Source organism: Gavialis gangeticus, unplaced genomic scaffold (assembly GCF_001723915.1).
Source record: "Gavialis gangeticus isolate Ggan-Ray unplaced genomic scaffold, GavGan_comp1, whole genome shotgun sequence".
In the NCBI taxonomy this organism is placed as follows: domain Eukaryota; kingdom Metazoa; phylum Chordata; order Crocodylia; family Gavialidae; genus Gavialis; species Gavialis gangeticus.
This window is the reverse complement of record NW_017729022.1, coordinates 3,514,483-3,523,036: the sequence shown is the minus strand read 5'-3', so window position 1 is coordinate 3,523,036 and position 8,554 is coordinate 3,514,483.

Here is an 8,554-nt window from a genome sequence, read left to right as displayed (position 1 = left end):
TGCATGGGGAAAAAATGTCTTTGGATAATCTGCTTGATCCACATCTTAGGATGTGGACAGACCTAGCACTTGAACCATTTCACAAATGCCACTAATTGGAAAGTGGTTCACAATTGTTCCTGGACAGAAATACCTCTACATACACTGCTAATGGTTCTAAGTAAGATCTTTTCTTTTTAGGGATTGCACTGCTGCTGAAACACCACCAGGGGATGGTAGAGTATTCAATCATCCTACATTCCAGGGAGGCATGGAGGGTTTGCCAGGTGCTGAGGGGGAAGTGGGGGGGGCGGTGTAGCACTCCTATTTGTGCTGCCTGGGGGACTGCATACTCCAGGGCTTCCCAAGATAAACATGGCTTTTCAACCCTTATTTTGAAAGCTGCACTGTCAGTTTTACCTCCCTCCTAGAAGGGGGTGGACACTAAGTGGGGGGGGGCATAATTCTTACCCTATTTGGGAACTTAAAAACAGTCCCCATTTCTGCTCCCACCATTTGATCTGCCTGTCTTGATGGAGGAGGGGAGTAGTGTAGCTTGGGATGCCTGGAGGACTGACCAGACACTAGGCACAGAGGCTGCTTACAGATATTAAACCTGCCCGTCCCACCCCCAGCTCCCCAAAACACACTTTACCATAAGAAGCAGCACGTTAGTTCAACTAGCTCCACAGTGTCTGTATAGATTGGGCACTTGTGCAGATGTTTTTAGTGCTTTTATCTAATAGCTGATGCAAGCTATTAGATAAAAGCACCAAAAAAGCCCCACTAAAGCACCTGATCTATACAGTTGTTGGGTGAGTCAGGTCCAACTAATGTGATAACTCTCCTCAGCATGTGCTGGGCTTGGTGTGGGAGTGCATCAAACTTAAAGTATGTTTGTTTATTTGTTTTAACATCTGTAAGCTGCCAGAGTGTTCTGCATCCCCATGTAACGTAGAGATGGTTCATGAAGGACCAGCTCAAAATAATACTTGATTTTTCTGGTGTGCTTGAAACATCCAGGAAGTTTAAGCAGGTCTTAAGCAGCCTGTTCATCTAGACTTTTGAGTTTTAGAGTGCATTTAAAATGTTTTAAGTGTTGCATCTGTTCACATCCTTAATCTCTAATATTGGACCTTTTCCATTCCTATATCAATTATTATTCACTGGAGTTAACCTGGACTTGAACCTGGATCTCCCATATTTCCAGTTTCTGCTGTAACTGCTCAGTGAAGGGGTGGGAAAGGGGTGTCTCACTTTCTCTTGTGCTCTGAATTTTCAAGAAAACCTTTGAAAGGTCTTGGTTTTATCCCAGCGTAGAATGAACCTGTTTTTTATTTTGTGAGAAAATCTGCTGAATTGAAAAAACTGTTTCCAGCTCTACCGTGCAATAAGAGATTCCAAAAGGAAAGTCTTTATTTTAGTAATGAATTTACAATATGAAGGAAACAGAGCCACTAAGATATTAGTGGCATTTACAGTGATTTCTTAAAAAAAGAGAAATATATTTTACCAGTGGGATAACTGTGCTGCCGGTACATTAAAAACATTAAGTTATTCCACTTTATAAATATGTATGTAAGTTTACACACAGTTTTAGTCTGATTAAAGGTAACGGGGCTATTCAGAAGGTTTAAATTGGATATGTATACAACAGCTTTTCTGAATCAGGCCTTAAAATGGGTATGCAACTGCTATTATCTACCAGTATAGCTCTGTATAGCTCTATGATTAGAAACTTTTTTATTTACCAAGTAAAGGTGAAACATTGTATTTCTTCATTGTAATGGCCAAACATGCATAAGTTGTTAGGCTCACACTTTTAAATCTAAGTACCTTAAAGATAAATGTTTTCCTCATTACCTAAGTTTCCTCTGGGACACATGGGACACTGTCTCATGAATTTTTGCTCAGCTTCTCATTTTAAATGAAATAAGGATTCATCCTCTTCATCAAACATACTGACATAAAATAATATTGTGTACAAAAATATTGGAACATATTTTGTAAGCCACAAGGGTGGGGAGTAGGATTTAACTTTACCATAAGCACTGCGATTCACTCAGGCAAGTGTAGGTGAAGGAACGATTGGACTAACATACTTAAAACTAGGCAGGGGAAGGATAAAAGAGTCAGCTTCAGGGAGAAAGAATGGTTTTGTTTCGCTAGTATTGGTTAAAAAAACTATACAGTGTTTACAGATTTTATAGGCATTGTTGTACGGATGACACAATTTGCTTTGGTGGCTACTGCAGATAGCCTTTCCGCTATGACTGCCCTGTGATGAGCAAGAACATTTTGCATCTTCTGTAGTTAGGTGGTATGTTGGATGTTTCGTTGCTAGCCTTCCTCTGGAGTGTGGTGCTCTCAGATCTGCTGTTTTTACTCTTGCAAGGGTGCATCAAAACTTGTACACTATTATACAGATTGAAACATCTTTTTACTCACTTGGGATTGGGCACAATTTTTAAAGCTAGAAATGTAAAAAAACTAAATTTGTTTACTATACTGACACACATGAAACTATGCCAATCAATATTAATTTAAACAGAAAGGGCTAAAATTTCAGGAATGTATTATTCCATTTTCAAAAAATAATGTAGGTACTTCAGAGCCTAAGGTCTCACTGATTTTCAAAGAGACTTAGATTCTAGGTGCCAAAGTCACTTTTGCAAATGGGAATTAGACTTGTTTCTTAGATACTTTTTGACTACCCCAAATTTGATTGTTTTTGATAGAATTAAGGATCCAGTGAATGAAATATGATCCAAGATTTTTATTGAAACGGTAGATACAATATCTCATGAATATTCAGTCCCCCAATAAATTAAAATTACCTAGTATGTAAACAATTTCATATATACAGTAAAAGCCATGTTATCCAGCACTTCATTAATCGGCATGCTTTATTAAATGGCATGCCGGTCGACACAGCAAAAGTGAAACTGGAAGTCCCACTTCCAGTTTTGCCGAGTCCCCCTTCACCAAGTTCAAGCCATGGCCTGGGGCAAAGCAGCTTGTGCAGGGCCTCCCTCCCTGTCCCCCAGCACACTGATGCCTGAGCGGGGCCCCCCCTCCCTGTCCCCCAGCACACTGATGTCAGGGAGTGAAAGCCTGGCGCACTGGACACTGCAGGAGGGGCGGCGGTCCGACCAGGCAAAGATGCCTCTCAGGTAACTGGCATATTTGGTTATCTGGCACCTCCCATTCCCCATGGGTGCCAGACAACAGAGCTTTTGCTGTAGTATTAAAAATGTGCTGAAGATTTAAAACAGAATTTTGTATACATATTAATGTCTTGAGGTGCTTAAGACTTCCAGGAGATCAGGTATTATTTAGTGTTTTAATTTAATGACACTAAACGACTAAACCTCATATTAATGAAATGATAATATTGTGCTGAATTAGGAGGAGTACTTAGCACTATTGATTGAAAAGGAGAAATATGTCAATAAAAGCATCTAACAGAAGGATGTAGGATAAACTGTGTGTAGGAGTAGGTGGTACAGGTGCTTTGTATCACCACTTAAGTTTTATCAGAGATTTTCCATTTAATCTTTCTAATATGATCTGCGTCGGCTTTTGTGTTGCACCCATCACCATAATATTTGTGTATGCAAATAAATGAAAGAAAGAAAGAAGCAACATGAGGAGAAAATAAGATTTGTTTTGTTGACAGGCAAGTTAATACACATGGAATAAAACTACTCAAAATACAAAAACCTGGACAGAAGAGACACAGAAGTAAGCATGGACAGCAAATTAGAAATGATTCAATAACAGAGAGGCAGTTACCTACTGAATATAGCATGGGATTGGGATGTGGGATCCCTGGGTTCTGCTGCCAGATTTGGTGGTAGTTTGTGGCTGGACATGTCACTTTCTGCTTTTTTCCTCAATTTTCCTATTTCTAAAAAATGGGAATAATGATACAAACCTCCTTTGGACAGTGCTTCAAAATCTACTGATGAAAATTGTAATATGGAAATGAGGTATTGCTGTTTTAAATAGACCATCAGGTCACAGGAGTGATAAATACAGTAATCAGTGATTCTTATATATATATGCCTTAGTATAAATGGGAGCCACCTAGCAAAAGCATTGACCAGTGGAAGGGAATATGACAGCATGGTAGGGGACTAGAGGAACTGATTGGTGAGGGGAGATTAAAAGACATAGTATGTATTCATAGTTTGATATTCATTCATATTGTATTTTGTTACTTTAGTAGCCTTTGTGATGGATGCAATATATAAATCCAAAGTGGCCATGATACAAATAATAGAACAGCAATCAAAAAATATTTGAGAGCCTTCTCCAAAAGGTTGAGGGGAATAATTAATACAGGAGAATTTAGTATAGGAAAAATTGTAAGTAATAAACTGATATTAGGGAAAACATAAATTACACTGACAATTCCCATCTGATATGGTAGAAGCTCCATAGTATAAATGTATAATAGGGAAAAATCCTATGTAAGCAAAGACATAGATGTAATGAATTATTAGATCTTTTCTGTCTCGCTGTTCTTTGATTCTCTTGTATTCTTGCCATCTCTCATATCTTTGGCTGTGATAGAAGTTTGTTGTGGTATTAGTTCATTGTGCTCCTACAGCTTGTCCTGAACTTGAATACATACAGTGTAGAATACAAGGAGAGTTAGGACAGGAGTAAAACTACAGTATAGAGTTATGTTCCTATGTTTAATTTTAAAAAACTGTTTTTGCTTATGGGGGTTACGTGCACTCTTTTTCTCTCTCTACATTTTCATTATTCAAGGCCATGACTAGTCTGAATTGTTTGTACCAGTAGTGGTCAAAGGATGGCTTGTGGAACAGATTGGATTCTGGAGCCCAGTCATCCAGCCTGTGGGTCATGGAAATTTGGCAATAGGGTAGTGGTGGTTGTATTAATTGCTGTGGCTCTGGAAGAGCCACAGCAATTAATGTTGCCATTGCTCCCCTGCCACTAATGTTTTGGACACATGGAGAGCTCCATGGGGTGGATGATATGGCCCCATCTGCTGGATTGGCCAGACCCAGTGCATGGAGTGGAACCTGCTTCGACCCCTGATCTGACAGGCGGGATTGGACCTGACCCATGAGGGCAATCTGTGGCCTTACCCAGCACATGGGATCAGCTCCAGTCCACAGTCGCAGGCCTAGCAGACGGGATTGGTCTTTGTGTCTGATCTAGCCTGTGGATCAGCTGGCCCACTCATCCAGCTCACATAGGAAAGACTAAGCACCACTGGTATATACAAAACTATATATGACTTGTAGCTCTCTGGCTTTAGCCTTATATGAAGTACAAACTAGAAATTCAGTTTGAAAAGCAATGTTTTTTTCCTTATGTTTGGGCTTGAAGCTTCAAAAAGATCCAGATTTTCAGATTCCTGTTCCTGCCTGTGAAACCCTAGTCAGTGGGATACTGAGTCCAGTGAAACTTAGGGCCACATTTACTTCTAACTGTGCAGATCTAGTGGTAGGATAAAGACCATTTGTGAACTGACTAATTCGCATAGTCTGTACAGCTAAATCAACATGAACCTTGATGCTGTGGCATAATATACATTTTCTCTTAAAGTTAAACAATCTTTAAAATACATATTTTCTATATTCTTCTGTGTTGCTAATTTGCTAACATAGAATTTTTTCCCCCTAAATTTACCAAACTGTTTAGAAATGCTGGGGTCAGCATATGGCAAATCTTTTAGTAGCGTAAGCAGATGCAGTGGAATTCATCTGGTTATGTTAGGACCGAATTTGGCCCAAGTGTCTTAACTCAAAAAACAACTAAGAAGACTGTTTCAAATACTCTTGTTCCAAATCCTGTCAAAACATTTTTGTTTCTGCACATTATCATTATCCATTTATGGCTGCGTTGCCTTGGGGAAATGAGTTCTTAGTTAATTACAGATGTTGAACCTGCAGAGGGAGCTCGAACCATTGTTTATGTAGGCCTCACTAAAATAGTGTTTTTAAGTTTGTTGGGGATTAAGTGGCTGGATTTGGTTATTTAGGCATATATATATATATATATATATAGGCATATTATATATAAAATTAGATTTTGTAGATATTTCCTCCCTAAAACTAACCCATTCTAAAGGATTTTACATTTGGAAACCAGCTAATTCCAAGGTATATATGACAGAAAAAGAATTTGAGTAGTGATGGGAAGAGAGGGGTTATCTGGCCTTTGTAAGGTAGGAAAGTGTAAAACTTCTAGGCTAAGGACAGACGTTCAAAAGCCTGAGCCTGAATTGATTCAATATTTGCATGTTAGTCTAACTTGGATAGGCTGAATCAGTTTGTAACTGTACAGACATGCCAGAAATGCAGGACCATGCCTGCAGTGGCTCAGGCTAGAAGCCAGGTAGTGCTAGAGCATCCCTCCCTTCTGCGGTGTTGAGCTGAGGGGGGCATGGCCAGGCCCCCACAGGATGCTCTACTTAAAAAGGGGTTCCCCCCTACTTCTGACCAGTCCAGGAGGGAAATGATAACAGTGTCTATCACCCCTAACTTGATGTTTATCACCCCATTAAGAAAACAACAGAGGGACATTACCAGCTACCTGTTGATTCTTCCCTTGTTCTGTCTCCCACGGTAGGGACCCGTAGCCAACATGTGGTATGCTAGCTAATACTGAGAGCTAATATTGAACCTCTGTTCTGTTACAGGTTTAAACTATTTTCTGATCACTTAAACCAGTTTATGTGTAATGTATGTCCATAGCCCCAGAGTGAAATAAACTGCAAACCTTTTAGTCTTTCTTTTCTAGATATCTAGGCGTATTTCTAGTGGTCTCTGTTCAGTTGCCTTGGAACCAGCATGGTGCAAAAAAGGTGCAATAGAACTCTGGAAGTTGCAGGAAGCTGAAAAGTGAGGGGAAGACAGAGGGGAGGTGGGAGCAGATGACAATGCTTCTGGTTGAACAAGATCTTCAGAACTTAAGATCTAGTTTACTTTAATAGTTGTAACAGATTTCAAAATAGTTTAAATAAGAATAAGGTTGCGTACAAGTATGGTTGGGTAAATTGAGTAATTCCACTTGGTGCTTGAAAAAGTTGCAAGATACATACATGTGACTGAGCAAATCTACTAATAACCAAAGGTAGATTAAAGTGAAGATCAAATGTCAAATGCTCCCAACCTTTTCCCCAACTTCTGGGTGGCATCAATATGCTACTGCTATTAACAGGATGCTATCTATGGACTCTGCTTGGAGCTTCATTGTTTCAGTCAGTCCCTGGCTAGTTGTCAAATAAATTTGAATCTCCTCTGGTGTGTCTAGCTGCCAGAAATGAAAAGGAACTCTTAGTCTTATCATTCCTGTCAACATTACAAGAGACAGGTTTGTTTGTTTGTTTGTTTGTTTGTTTGTGTGGAAGATGGTAACAATTCTCCACTACTTCCACAAAATGACTTGGGTGTTGTGAAAAGCAGAACGTCTCTTCTATTTTATCAATATTCAAGAGCCTTTTGGCTGGTATCAGGTGGGGCAGATATTTGTTTTGTTACTTGACAAAGTACTGTTCAGTACTGATGCTCTCTCTCCGTAGACTCAGGAAGTTAGCACTCAGTTCATATTTAGGAGGTTATCTTCACACCCATAATATTAGCCCTATTTTATCCCACTTTGGTTGAAGAAGGAAAATGGTGATACTTTGGCAGATTTTCTTTCAATAAAGTACTCATTACATGTTGGAAACAAATTGTTGCCAACAAAAACAAACAGAAAACCAAAGTTTTACAAAGTCAGACTAAAATTTGCTTTCCATCTGTTGTGACAATGTTGTAATTTATAGTCCTGATATGTCATGAAAAATAATCTGGGGGGAGGATGGTTGGGGGAGGACCATTGCCAAAAATTGTGTAGACTTTCTACATACATCATTATTGCGGGGGGGAGACATATTTGTAATCACTTTAACATTAGCCTTTTCCCTCTGCCATCTTTACCTCAGCATTGGAGTAGCTGTTGTCAAAGACTCACTTGGCTTTTAGGTTCTTTTGCGCAATGTGGTGTGGATTCTAGCATGTAAAATGTGACCTCTTAGATGTGCAAGGGTCACATAAGTACTGAAATTTGTATTACACAGTTGGATACAGAATAGGCAAGGAGTTAACCTATTTTGGTGAACTGGGTGAATTCCCACAATACATAAACATTACAAAATAAATATTTGATTCATAATATGTAGTTCAAATTGTAATTGTCCAAAAAGTTATTTATAACAATTGAAAGCATTTGAGGTAGGGAAAAGCATAAATATTTACAAACAAAAAAAAATCAGTGGTGGAGCAATATTAAAGACAATCTTTACTGGAAGCCACAGCCCTTCTTACTCATTTTTATTCATTAGTTCACAGAAAAAAATGGCAGTTTCAGTAAAATTCAGTGTGTTTGTAAGACATGTGCAGTGTGCTGTCAGCTTCAGTTAGGCCATATCCAATATGGAGAGAAGTTGGGTTTTCTCAGTGACTATTTGACTGCCTTACTCTTTTAAGTCCTGTGGGAACTGAAACTCCACCTACTAGTGGGATCCAGAGCTGTGTGTTTTATACAGTAT